The sequence below is a fragment of the Callospermophilus lateralis genome, chromosome 13, assembly GCF_048772815.1.
Source record: "Callospermophilus lateralis isolate mCalLat2 chromosome 13, mCalLat2.hap1, whole genome shotgun sequence".
Taxonomy (NCBI): Eukaryota; Metazoa; Chordata; class Mammalia; order Rodentia; family Sciuridae; genus Callospermophilus; species Callospermophilus lateralis.
Genome location: NC_135317.1, coordinates 66,408,441 through 66,420,478, shown reverse-complemented (window position 1 = coordinate 66,420,478; position 12,038 = coordinate 66,408,441).

Below are 12,038 nucleotides of genomic sequence, written 5' to 3'. Positions count from 1 at the left end.
TCATAAGAATGAGGCCCTAATCCAATAGCATTTGTGTATTAATAAGAAGAAGCCAGTGTATCCTCCCTTCCTTCCTCCCTCCCTCTCTCTCTTTCTCTCTCTCCATACGAAGATAAATGTCCTATGTGAGCAGATATTAGAAGATGGTTGCCTAAAAATTATGAAGAAAGTACTCACCAAGAAATAAATTTGCCAGTACCTTGATCTTGAGACTCTAGCCTCCAGAACTTTAAGAAAACAAATTTCTGTTGTTCAAGTTTCTTAATATGTGGTATTTTATTATATGGTAGTCTAAATCAACTAATAGAAGAATAATACTTATTATCTGCTAAAAGTCAGAACCTATACATCCCCAAAGAGTCCACATTCATTGACTGTTTACAAAGGAAAATATCCCTAGAGTGTTACTTTTTGCATAGACCAAGATGATTTACCAACCTGTCCACTTTCCTACTCAAAGAAAATGAGAAGAGAGAACATCTCTTCTCTGGAAGTTGTTACCCAGAAGTTATATATTTCCTTACATCCTATTGGGAAGAACTCAATCCAATGGCTAAACTTAACTACAAGGGGAACAGAAAAACAGTCTTTATTTTTTTATATCCAAAGAAGTGCTATGACCATCAAAAAAGGAAAGAATGCCTATTGAGGACAACAATCTTTCCAATACCTGTACCCTCAAATTGACTCGGATATTCCTAAATCAAATATTAAATGTGTATATCCCTGTTGCTATGCTTTATCCTAGATCCTCTGTTTAAACCATTGGATAATGTTACCTGTTTTGTTGGGGCTAATTTTTTCTCCCTTCCTCTCTGCCTCACTCCCCTCTACTCTTTTGTTCTTTCATAGAAACTACAAGTGTAAGCCACCACACCTGCTCAGAGCTAATATCTTCATTTTGGATTTGGTTTTTTGATTTCACCTAATGTGATGAAGCCAGCTCATCATTTTGTTGATTAACCTTAGTTGTCTTTTGCTTTCAAAATGGAAGGAACACATTTTTCTTATCATCAGGGGAGCAGCATGATTTGGGTAAGCCTTCAAAGGTAGTAAATAGAAGATATTTTGGCATTCCAAATGCAGTTTTGTTTCCATTTATCTACCAGATGCCTTAAAGCTACCCTCTAAATCACTATAAGATTTACAAAAAACCTCATTTCCCATAATAAAGACAGTAGAGAGACAAGTTGGATAGTGAAGATCTGTCTAAAAAAGTGGGATTAGTTTTTTCATTTGATTTTTTTTCCATTTCTTAAATGATTTTTAATTTCACTCACTGACTAATATTCCAGGATGTGAATGTTTCCTAGCTTACTAACTCTTTTATCACTGTTTATTTAGATTGTTCTCATTTTATTTCACTATTGGTATATACTATATTGCATTAAACCTAATTGTGCATAAGTATTTATGTGGGGTGGACAGTTATGGATCATTCAAAAGTGACACACATTTTAAAGTCTGTTGATTGTCTTTGGAAATATGGCCAAAATACTGTTCAAAATGATTCACTAACATTTACTTCCATCAAAACTATATAAGACTAGGGCTGGGGATATAGCTCAGTCAGTAGGGTGTTTACCTTGCACGCACAAGGCCCTGGGTTCAATCCCCAGCACCAGGAAAACAAACAACAATACCACAAACAAAACTATGTAAGACTAAAGTTTGAGGGTACTGATTAGGTTCTTTAGAAACAAACCCTGTAAAGGACTCTTATGCATGTGATTTATTCAGGAAATGCTTCCTGAGGACACCAGTAAGGAAGTGAGGGACACAAGACAGGGGAAAGAAGGAAGTCCTGCAAAGGTGTTTTGTCAAGAAAAAGTGCTCCCCACAGGCCAGGGAACTGGACTTTCACTTCTGGTATCCAACAGGCTTTTTTGGGGCCACTATGGGGGAGAAGCAAATCCCAAATATGTATGTCCATTGTTCCAACATAGGAGTAATGCAGCTCCAGTGGCCTGATGGCAGTACTCCTGAGAAGAGCTTCAAGTTCTAGGCATTAAGGAATACATAGACATTAGTGGTAGGGGCCTGTTGAGATTGTGCATGGAAAATTTAGGAAATCCAAAAGGATCTGTGCAAAACACAACTATTTTCTGCTATAGTCTGCACCTTTCCTTCAATAATTCTTTGACAGTCCAGTACTTTAAGGTTGGGGTTGCTCAAAAATTCAGGAGAATATTTGAGAAGCGGAGGGTTAATCAGACACACTGTAGTCTGTGCAGATGCAGTTGGTTCTGAAGTGATGATATCTCATCATCCCCTCTTCTAACCATTCTAGATACCTCTCAGAATTTAACAATTGTGCTGTGCCTTGTCATCAGTATGTTCTTTATTGCCTCATGAAGGAACTTTCCTCCAGGCTTTCATGAGGGGCACAATCATGTAGCAGGATCTACATCCCTTGACCTGTGTCTCAGTACTCTGCCAGATCATATTTTTTTCTAAGTACCAAGGAGCTGTGCCAGTGCCAGGTTAGGACAGTCTTGTGAGTGTTAAATACTGAGTTATAGACAAGTACCCCTGTATCAGTAAACTCTCCTTTATCTACCATTTCAGCCCAGTATTCTGCAATATTGACTTTCAGACACTCTCCCAGTATCTGAAAGTATGCACTACTAGAGTCCTGGAGATTCTTTGGAAAATCATTTTTTTTCCTCCCTTAATAATGCTAAATTTTCCCATTTGAGTCACAATGAGGCCTGAGCCTAGATATCTGTCTAGTGTTAAAGACAAAAGGTGGGGGAAGATCGTGAGGAGGGCAAAATACTGACTTTCATTGCATCTACCTTAATGGAGGCTTCTGAATAGTCTCCAAGCATGAAGGGGAATGCTGTACTCTAGAAAAGGAGAGTTTGGAAATTATTTTTAAAATTTTTTTGTAGTTGTAGATAGACAGAATGCCTTTATTTTATTTGTTTATTTTTATATGGTGCCGAGGATTGAACCCAGTGCCTCATGCATACTAGGCAAGTGCTCTGCCACTGAGCTACAGCCCCAGCCCCATTTTTTTTTTTTTTTTTTAGTTTGGAAATTTTTCAGACTCAGAATATTCAATAGAATCCAATGATCTAATGTGCTAGATAGCACATCTACACAGATGACTTTATGTGGATTCTTAGGGTCCCTTCCTTTCTTACTAGGACCACGATCTGGTGGTAGGGCATTTACCATGGTTGTTCAGACTTCTCTGAAACTGTGTTTCTCTTAATGACTGAGTCATGTGCCAAATGTGTCTTGAGCATGTTCTGTCCTTTGGCTGAAATGTGTGTCTATAAGTCTTTAAACACTCTTAAAAATTCTTCTGTCTTTTATACTGTACCTTATATGGGTGAATGAATGACCTACACCAGTGGCTTTGTTTCTTGATGCACCTAGCACACTCAGCAACAACCAATCAATTTCATCATCTTTGTAATTATGATTTGCTTCCATTTCTTGTAAATGCAAACACAGTTACTTAGGGCTAAAGTGCTCATTCTCTCTGTGTCTAATCTGTCTGGCCATCTAATCAGACTTTTAATGGACAAATGAAGATTTTACTTATTTGGAAAAAATTCAATGTGTCAAAGGGAAGAGCAGCTAGAAATAAACGAAAACCTGTGTACCAGCCCCAATTTTGCCAGGAACTTGCTGTGTCAACTTATTCTCTTAACTTCTCTGGCCATCTGTAATCTATTCCTAGGGAGTATTAGGAGGATGAGATGAGAACAGCATCCCCAAAGAAAGCATCTAGATAATTCAATATACAGTAACATAGTTAATATTAATAATAGCATAAGAGATGGGGCTGGTAGGATTTTTTTCCCCATTTTATTTATTTTTACATTGTCACTGTTGATTAGATGCCTGATTGGACAAGGCATCTACTGGTTTAGTTTATTGTCTTAGACCATGTTCACTTGGTCTTGAAATTTCACAGTATACAATGCAGGTAAAACACAGTTTCACTGCTAATAGTTGAGGAAACCTAGGATATCAAGTGAAGACAAAAAATACAGTCTGCTCCTACTTTTTCCTTCTTTTTTGATCCAATTAATATGTTTATCATCAGAGAAGAATAGGATGTTGAAAGTTACATTGTAAATTTGAATTTTGCACACAAACTAAGAAAACCAAACCAACAACTGGTTTGAATGCTTAAATTTATCAAATGAATAGAGGAAATAAATTGCTTTTATTTATTTTTTTTCTTAGTCTCATCAAGATAACTTACAGTGCAGGATCTCAAGGCTACTCACACTGACATGATGCTTCCTGCCTGTCAAATGTCTGCTTATCACAGGCAGGAATGCACAGATCTCAAGGACAGCTAGTGTAGACCACCAGATTCCAAAGCGAATTTTGCTTCGCCTGAATTATTCCTGTGTTCATTTCTATTGTTGCCATAACAAATTGCCACAAACTAAGCACCTTGAAATAGGATGAAACATATTATCTTCAGATTTACTAATTCCAAGAACAGTAGGCTAATATTCTGCTTAGAGTATCACATAGTGGAAATGAAGGTAGCATCAGGGCTTCATTCATTTGTAGAGTCTCTAAAAATCACATCCAGTTTCCTCCTGGTTGTTGGCAGAATTCAGTTCCAGCAGTTTGTAGGACTGAGGTCCTGTTTCCTGGCTGGGGGCCACCCTTCCTTCTTGAAAGCCTTCCTCCAGCCCTTACCTGTGGTTATCTGCATCCAGAAGCAGCAATGGTGCCCGGATGCTGCTGCAACCTCATCTCCCTCCTCTCCTGGGCAGCATCTCAGGTTCACTGTTCTGCTTTCCTCTTAAAAGCTCAAGTGATTAGTTTGGGCCCACCAGATAATCCAGGATAATCTCCCTGTTTAAAGTTCTGTAACCTAATCACATCTGCAAAGACCCTTTTGCCATGCAACCTGACATATTCACAGATTCTGGGAATAGAAATCTTTGAGGGGGCCTTTATTTGGCCTACCACAATCCCAAACACCAGAAGGTGGGCATTCTCATGTAATTACCTTTCTTCTAGAATTATCTGTGATTAATTATTAACTACTTCCTGGTTTATCTTGGAAGTGTTATACAAACTATATGAAATGGGTGAGATATTGGGACAAAGATTGGGGACACACACTTCCTTTTCCTGATATTTCCTTCTATATGGAGAACGATTCTCTAGTTTAAAGCCCTCCTGGCCTCTCTTGCCCACTCTGTCTCTCTTTCCCACCATCATGTGACTTAGGGAGGAAAAACTGGGACTTCATGACTCAACCCTTGTTGAGGGTCACATTTAAGATCTATCTGCTTGCAAAAGCATAAGCTTTGATCTGTTCTTGGTCACATGTTAAGCTCAGGTGAAAATATTATACCTCTGTAAAGGAATCCTTGTAATTGTCTAATGCTGCCTATAGCTAAGTGGATATGCTCAAACGGATTAAGTGCTCTTCCAGGCCAGTTCAACCATGGAAAAGTCAGTCATGGTTTTTTTCAACATATTGAGTAACTATTACATGCAAATAATGTACCTGGCACTATGGAGAAGGAAAAGATGAATTAGGATTTCCAATTATAAGACAGCAAGTGAAGGTGTTTTTTCTCTATTTTCCTCTCTGAAATCATAGCAATAGAAACAATACAATACACAAATAACCAGTAGGGTGGGAAAGAAGTGAGAAGGGGGAAGGCAGTTTATGTAGCTAAGTTTACACATGTGCTTTATAGTAGGAAAGAGGTAAAGCTGATGTCAAAGGAGGGAAATTTGATAAATTAAGTACTTTATGTTTAGACACATTTAAAGAAACACAAGGAAGTGCTAAGCCAAGGGAATAATAATAATGATATGATTAGCTAAACTCAAATTGGGGAGGAAGGGAGATGGGAAGAAATGCAAATATAGTAATTCTGCTTTGCTTGAATAGGGAGATAATAGATAATTGCCTTTAGAAACAGGGGGTTTATTATATCTTATAAAATTTAATTCTAAATTTATAATTTCTAAAATCAAAGCACTGGAAAATTAGAAGCAGAATAAAAACACACAGAAGGAGACTTGTATTTTGAAAGTATAAAGAAAATATGAATTATAGAGTGAAAGATTAAAAAACCCATAAAATAAGAATAAACTAAAAAGATAACTATAACTGAAAGGTATATTTCATATCAACAAATATAAATGTGACACACTTTCCTATTAAAAGGTGAATTCTTCCCACTACTGGGATTATAGGTGGCATCCCTAAACCCACCTGCATTGCTTTATAAGATGACATTTAAAGGGAAAAATATTTATTTTTTGGCACATAAGAATATTATCAAAATTTAAAATCCAGCCATATGATATAGATAATACATACATACACATAAAATACATTGACAAAGAAATGTTGAAATGAAATAATATAAAAAGATTTACCATATAAATAAAAAGACAGTTTGCTGACAAGAATGTAACTTAGTTTTTAAACATAGGAGAAGAGCCTTCCCTCATAAGAGTGGTTAAAAATAAAACTATTTTAGAAGGAGCTGTTCACCTATCAAATTAGTAAAGATCAAAAAGTCTGGTGATACATTGGTTGTTGGAGATGATACCAAACAAGCCTTGTGCATTGCTGGTAGGATGATATATTAACCCAACATTTATGAAGTGCAACTTGTGATACCTATCAAAATTACAACTACATTTGCTCTGTGATACAGCAACCCTAGTTTGAGGAATTTATTCCTAGAACAAAATATATACTAAATCAAAGATATTCAGTGCAGTATTGTCTATAAGAGCAAATATTTGAAATTAAATCAATATGTTCATCAATCCAATGTAGGAAACTATTAAAGACAAAATGGAACCCTTGACGTATTAGTATGAAATGAACTTCAAAATTAATGGGAGGAAGGGTCACTATCTAGGCCATTGCTAACCCACATGGCACTTTTGGACAAATCAGAAGAATTTGCCTGCTTCTACCACTAGACAAATCCTTTCCTGGACCCATTATTTACAAATGGACCAGGACAGTTTCACACCTGTATGGAGGGCAGAGTTGTATGTGGCCATCTTGGATCCAGAGGCAATACTTGCATTGCATTTTAAGATGGAATTTGAGAAAGAAAAACATCTATTCTTTTGGCACATAGGAATACTATGAAGCAATTATCTATCTCTGAGCAGAAATAATGGATTGAAGATATCTTAATGTAACCCACAAGGAAAAAAATAATTGGCAGATCATTAAGATTTAATCATCAGTAGAAAGAGTTGTATTTTATTTGCCAGACAATCTTAATTTGCTTTCTGAATTGAATTAATTGATTAGCTAATTTAGTGCTTAACACCACTTGTTATTTTTGAATAGCATCACTAAACTTTAAATTAGTAAAGTTTGTAAACAACAAATTGGGAGATGGGCCACATTGTTTCAAATTTGCATCAAGTAAATGTTATAATCTACATTGCTATGATGCTAACACATTTTTATTTATTTATTTATTTTTATTGTTTATTTATTTTTTTATGAGAGAGAGAGAGAAAGAGAGAATTTTAATATTTATTTTTTAGTTTTCAGTGGACACAACATCTTTGTTTGTATGTGGTGCTGAGGATCGAACCCGGACCGCACTCACGCCAGGCGAGTGCGCTACCACTTGAGCCACATCCCCAGCCCCAACACATTTTTATATTATAAAATTTTAATTCAATTATCTAAAACTGAAAGCCAAATCTTGGTCCAAAATTTGTTCAGATCTGGTTCATTCTAATGCTGTTGAAACAATCAAACTCTTACATTCCCATAACATAACATAGTGTTACCCAATGTAACATAACTTAACGTAACATAACGTGGTATAACCCAAAGCAGATGTTCCTGGTTGGCTGATAGTTTTCCTCTTGAATGACCTGAGTGCATAAATTGTGCTCTGCCATGAGATTGGAGTGTCTTGCACCTTAAAACCCTTAGACTGGAAGAGCCAACCAAGTATTGCTTCCACTGTCATATTGTTGGTGAGAACTTTACTCACATGCCCACACTAAGATACATGAGTTTCTGAAAATGTCTGTGACCACGCAGCTGTCAAAAAGAAACAATCCTACACCATAAAAAGAAGAGCATGAATTTGGGGTGAATAGCTCAATATGTCATCCGTCAAGCTGATAACGCACAGTAGTATCTGACTGCATAATACCCTAAATTCAGATGCTTGGCGATTGAATTATGAGATCCTTAACCTAACCAGTGCATTCTGAATGGATTAACTGAATTGCAACTGTAGGTGGGTAGGGTATGGCCGGAGGAGGTGAGTCACTGAAGGCAACCTTTGGAGTTAAAATTTCATTTCTAGTGAGGGGAGTTGTTTCTCTCTGCTGCTTCTTGTTTGTGGTGTCCTGAGCTGCTTTCCTCTGCCACACCCTTCTGCCATCCTTTCTTGACTCAACTTGGGCATAGAGCAGTGGAGTCTATGGACTAAGACCTCTGAAATTGTGGGACCCAAATAAAAGCTGCTTTGCTCTTTGTGAACCCAACATTGCCCTAGGGTTGCAATGGAAGATCTAAGCTTAAGAAAATACCTGATGATTCTTGAAAGACTTGCCTACATATGAATTCTACTCACTCATTCCTCAGTTCACCTCCACCAAAAGTCTGTTCTCAAAATTTCATCTGATGATCTTGGTCAAAAAGGTGTTGAGTTATTCTATAAACTGAACCAGCAGTTTTCAGTTTTATATCCATTACCTCTACTGTGGTTGACAATGATGACTGCTTCCTATGTACAGTAATCTTTTCTCCCTTGTCTATAACCATCTCTTCTCCCACTTCTTCTGGCCATTTCTTTCTTTTTTTTTTTAATTAATTTTTATTGTAGGTTGTTCAAAACATTACATAGTTCTTGATACATCATATTTCACACTTTGATTCAAGTGGGATATGAACTCCCATTTTTACCCCATATACAGATGGCAGAATCACATCAGTTGCACAACCATTGATTTACATATTGCCATTCTGGTGTCTGTTGTATTCTGCTGCCTTTCCTATCCTCTACTATCCCCCCTCCCCCCTCCCCTCCCCTCTTCTCTCTCTACCCCCTGTACTGTAATTCAATTCTCCCCCTTAAATTTTTCCTCCTTTCTCCTCACTTCCTCTTGTATGTAATTTTGTATACCCCTGAGGGTCTCCTTCCATTTACATGCAATTTCCCTTCTCTCTCCCTTTCCCTCCCACCTCTCATCCCTGTTTAATGTTAATCTTCTTCTCATGCTCTTCGTCCCTACTCTGTTCTTAGTTACTCTCCTTATATCAAAGAAGACATTTGGCATTTGTTTTTAAGGGATTGGCTAGCTTCACTTAGCATAATCTGCTCTAATGCCATCCATTTCCCTCCAAATTCTATGATTTTGTCATTTCTTAATGCAGAGTAATACTTCATTGTGTATAAATGCCACATTTTTTTTATCTATTCGTCTATTGAAGGGCATCTACGTTGGTTCCATAGTCTTGCTATTGTGAATTGTGCTGCTATGAACATGGATGTAGCAGTGTCCCTATAGTGTGCTCTTTTTAGGTCTTTAGGGAATAGACCGAGTAGGGGAATAGCTGGATCAAATGGTGGTTCCATTCCGAGCTTTCCAAGAAATCTCCATACTGCTTTCCAAATTGGCCGCACCAATTTGCAGTCCCACCAGCAATGTACTTTTCCCCACATTCTCGCCAGCACTTGTTGTTGTTTGACTTCCTAATGGCTGCCAATCTTACTGGAGTGAGATGGTATCTTAGGGTGGTTTTGATTTGCATTTCTCTGACTGCTAGAGATGGTGAGCATTTTTTCATATACTTGTTGATTGATTGTATGTCCTCCTCTGAGAAATGTCTGTTCAGGTCCTTGGCCCATTTGTTGATTGGGTTATTTGTTGTCTTATTGTCTAATTTTTTTAGTTCTTTGTATATTCTGGATATTAGGGCTCTGTCTGAAGTGTGAGGAGTAAAGATTTGTTCCCAGGACGTAGGCTCCCTATTTACCTCTCTTATTGTTTCTTTTGCTGAGAAAAAACTTTTTAGTTTGAGTAAGTCCCATTTGTTGATTCTAGTTATTAACACTTGTGCTATGGGTGTCCTATTGAGGAATTTGGAGCCCGACCCCACAGTATGTAGATCATAGCCAACTTTTTCTTCTATCAGACGCCATGTCTCTGATTTGATATCCAGTTCCTTGATCCACTTTGAGTTAACTTTTGTGCATGGCGAGAGAAAGGGATTCAGTTTCATTTTGTTGCATATGGATTTCCAGTTTTCCCAACACCATTTGTTGAAGATGCTATCCTTCTTCCATTGCATGCTTTTAGCCCCTTTATCGAATATAAGATAGTTGTAGTTTTGTGGATTGGTTTCTGTGTCCTCTATTCTGTACCATTGGTCCACCCGCCTGTTTTGGTACCAGTACTATGCTGTTTTTGTTACTATTGCTCTGTAGTATAGTTTGAAGTCTGGTATAGCTATACCGCCTGATTCACACTTCCTGCTTAGCATTGTTTTTGCTATTCTGGGTCTTTTATTTTTCCATATGAATTTCATGATTGCTTTCTCTATTTCTACAAGAAATGCCGTTGGGATTTTGATTGGCATTGCATTAAACCTATAGAGAACTTTTGGTAATATCGCCATTTTGATGATGTTAGTTCTACCTATCCATGAACAGGGTATATTTTTCCATCTTCTAAGATCTTCTTCTATTTCTCTCTTTAGGGTTCTGTAGTTTTCATTGTATAAGTCTTTCACCTCTTTTGTTAGGTTGATTCCCAAGTATTTTATTTTTTTTGAGGATATTGTGAATGGGGTGGTTGTCCTCATTTCCATTTCAGAGGATTTGTCACTGATATACAGGAATGCCTTTGATTTATGCGTGTTGATTTTATATCCTGCCACTTTGCTGAATTCATTTATTAGCTCTAATAGTTTCTTTGTAGACCCTTTTGGGTCTGCTAGGTATAGAATCATGTCATCTGCAAATAGTGATAATTTGAGTTCTTCTTTTCCTATTTTTATGCCTTTAATTTCTTTCGTCTGTCTAATTGCTCTGGCCAGTGATTCGAGAACTATGTTGAACAGAAGTGGTGAGAGAGGGCATCCCCGTCTTGTTCCAGATTTTAGAGGGAATGCCTTCAGTTTTTCTCCATTCAGAATGATGCTAGCCTGAGGCTTAGCATAGATTGCTTTTACAATATTGAGGTATGTTCCTGTTATCCCTAGTTTTTCTAGAGTTTTGAACATAAAGGGATGCTGTACTTTGTCGAATGCTTTTTCCGCATCTATCGAGATGATCATATGGTTCTTATTTTTAAGCCTATTGATGTGGTGAATAACATTTATTGATTTCCGTATATTGAACCAACCTTGCATCCCAGGGATAAATCCTACCTAATCATGGTGCACAATTTTTTTGATATGTTTTTGTATCCGGTTCGTCTTCTGGCCATTTCTTCTCAGACTTCATTCTAGTTTCCTTTTCCTAATGCTCCTTAAATATTAGTGATCCTGAAGCTCCAATCTTGACTTAACACTTACTTTTTTTGTACCTTCCTTGATTGATATGATCCTTCATGTGATTATAACCACCACTTATATGCAGTTGGCACTCAAAATTGCATCTTCAACCTGATCTTCAGGTCATTCCTTGCTGGGAGCCATCAGCCAAGTAGGTATGACAATCTCCTTGCTAGCTTACTCCCATGCTGTCTAGTGGAAGGACTTCTGAAAGGTGACCTTGCTCAAGGACCAGGGCGGTTTAGCATAATAGGAGATTAGGGTGTTCCCCCTTTAGAATAGGGCAGTTTAGCATAATAGGAGATTAGGGTGTTCCCCCTTTAGAATAGGGCGTATCCTGCTGCTGAGTTCCTCTTGAGTTCTTAGGGTCAGACAGTATATTTTGGGAGACAGAAGCCCATGTGGAGTGGATTTGGGCAGAGTGTGGATTTGGGCAGAGAGTGGATTTGGGAGAGAGTGGATTTGGGCAGAGAACGTGGATTCCCCCAGAGCGTGTTTGTAGACGGCTGGTGTGAGTTCGGGAATAAAG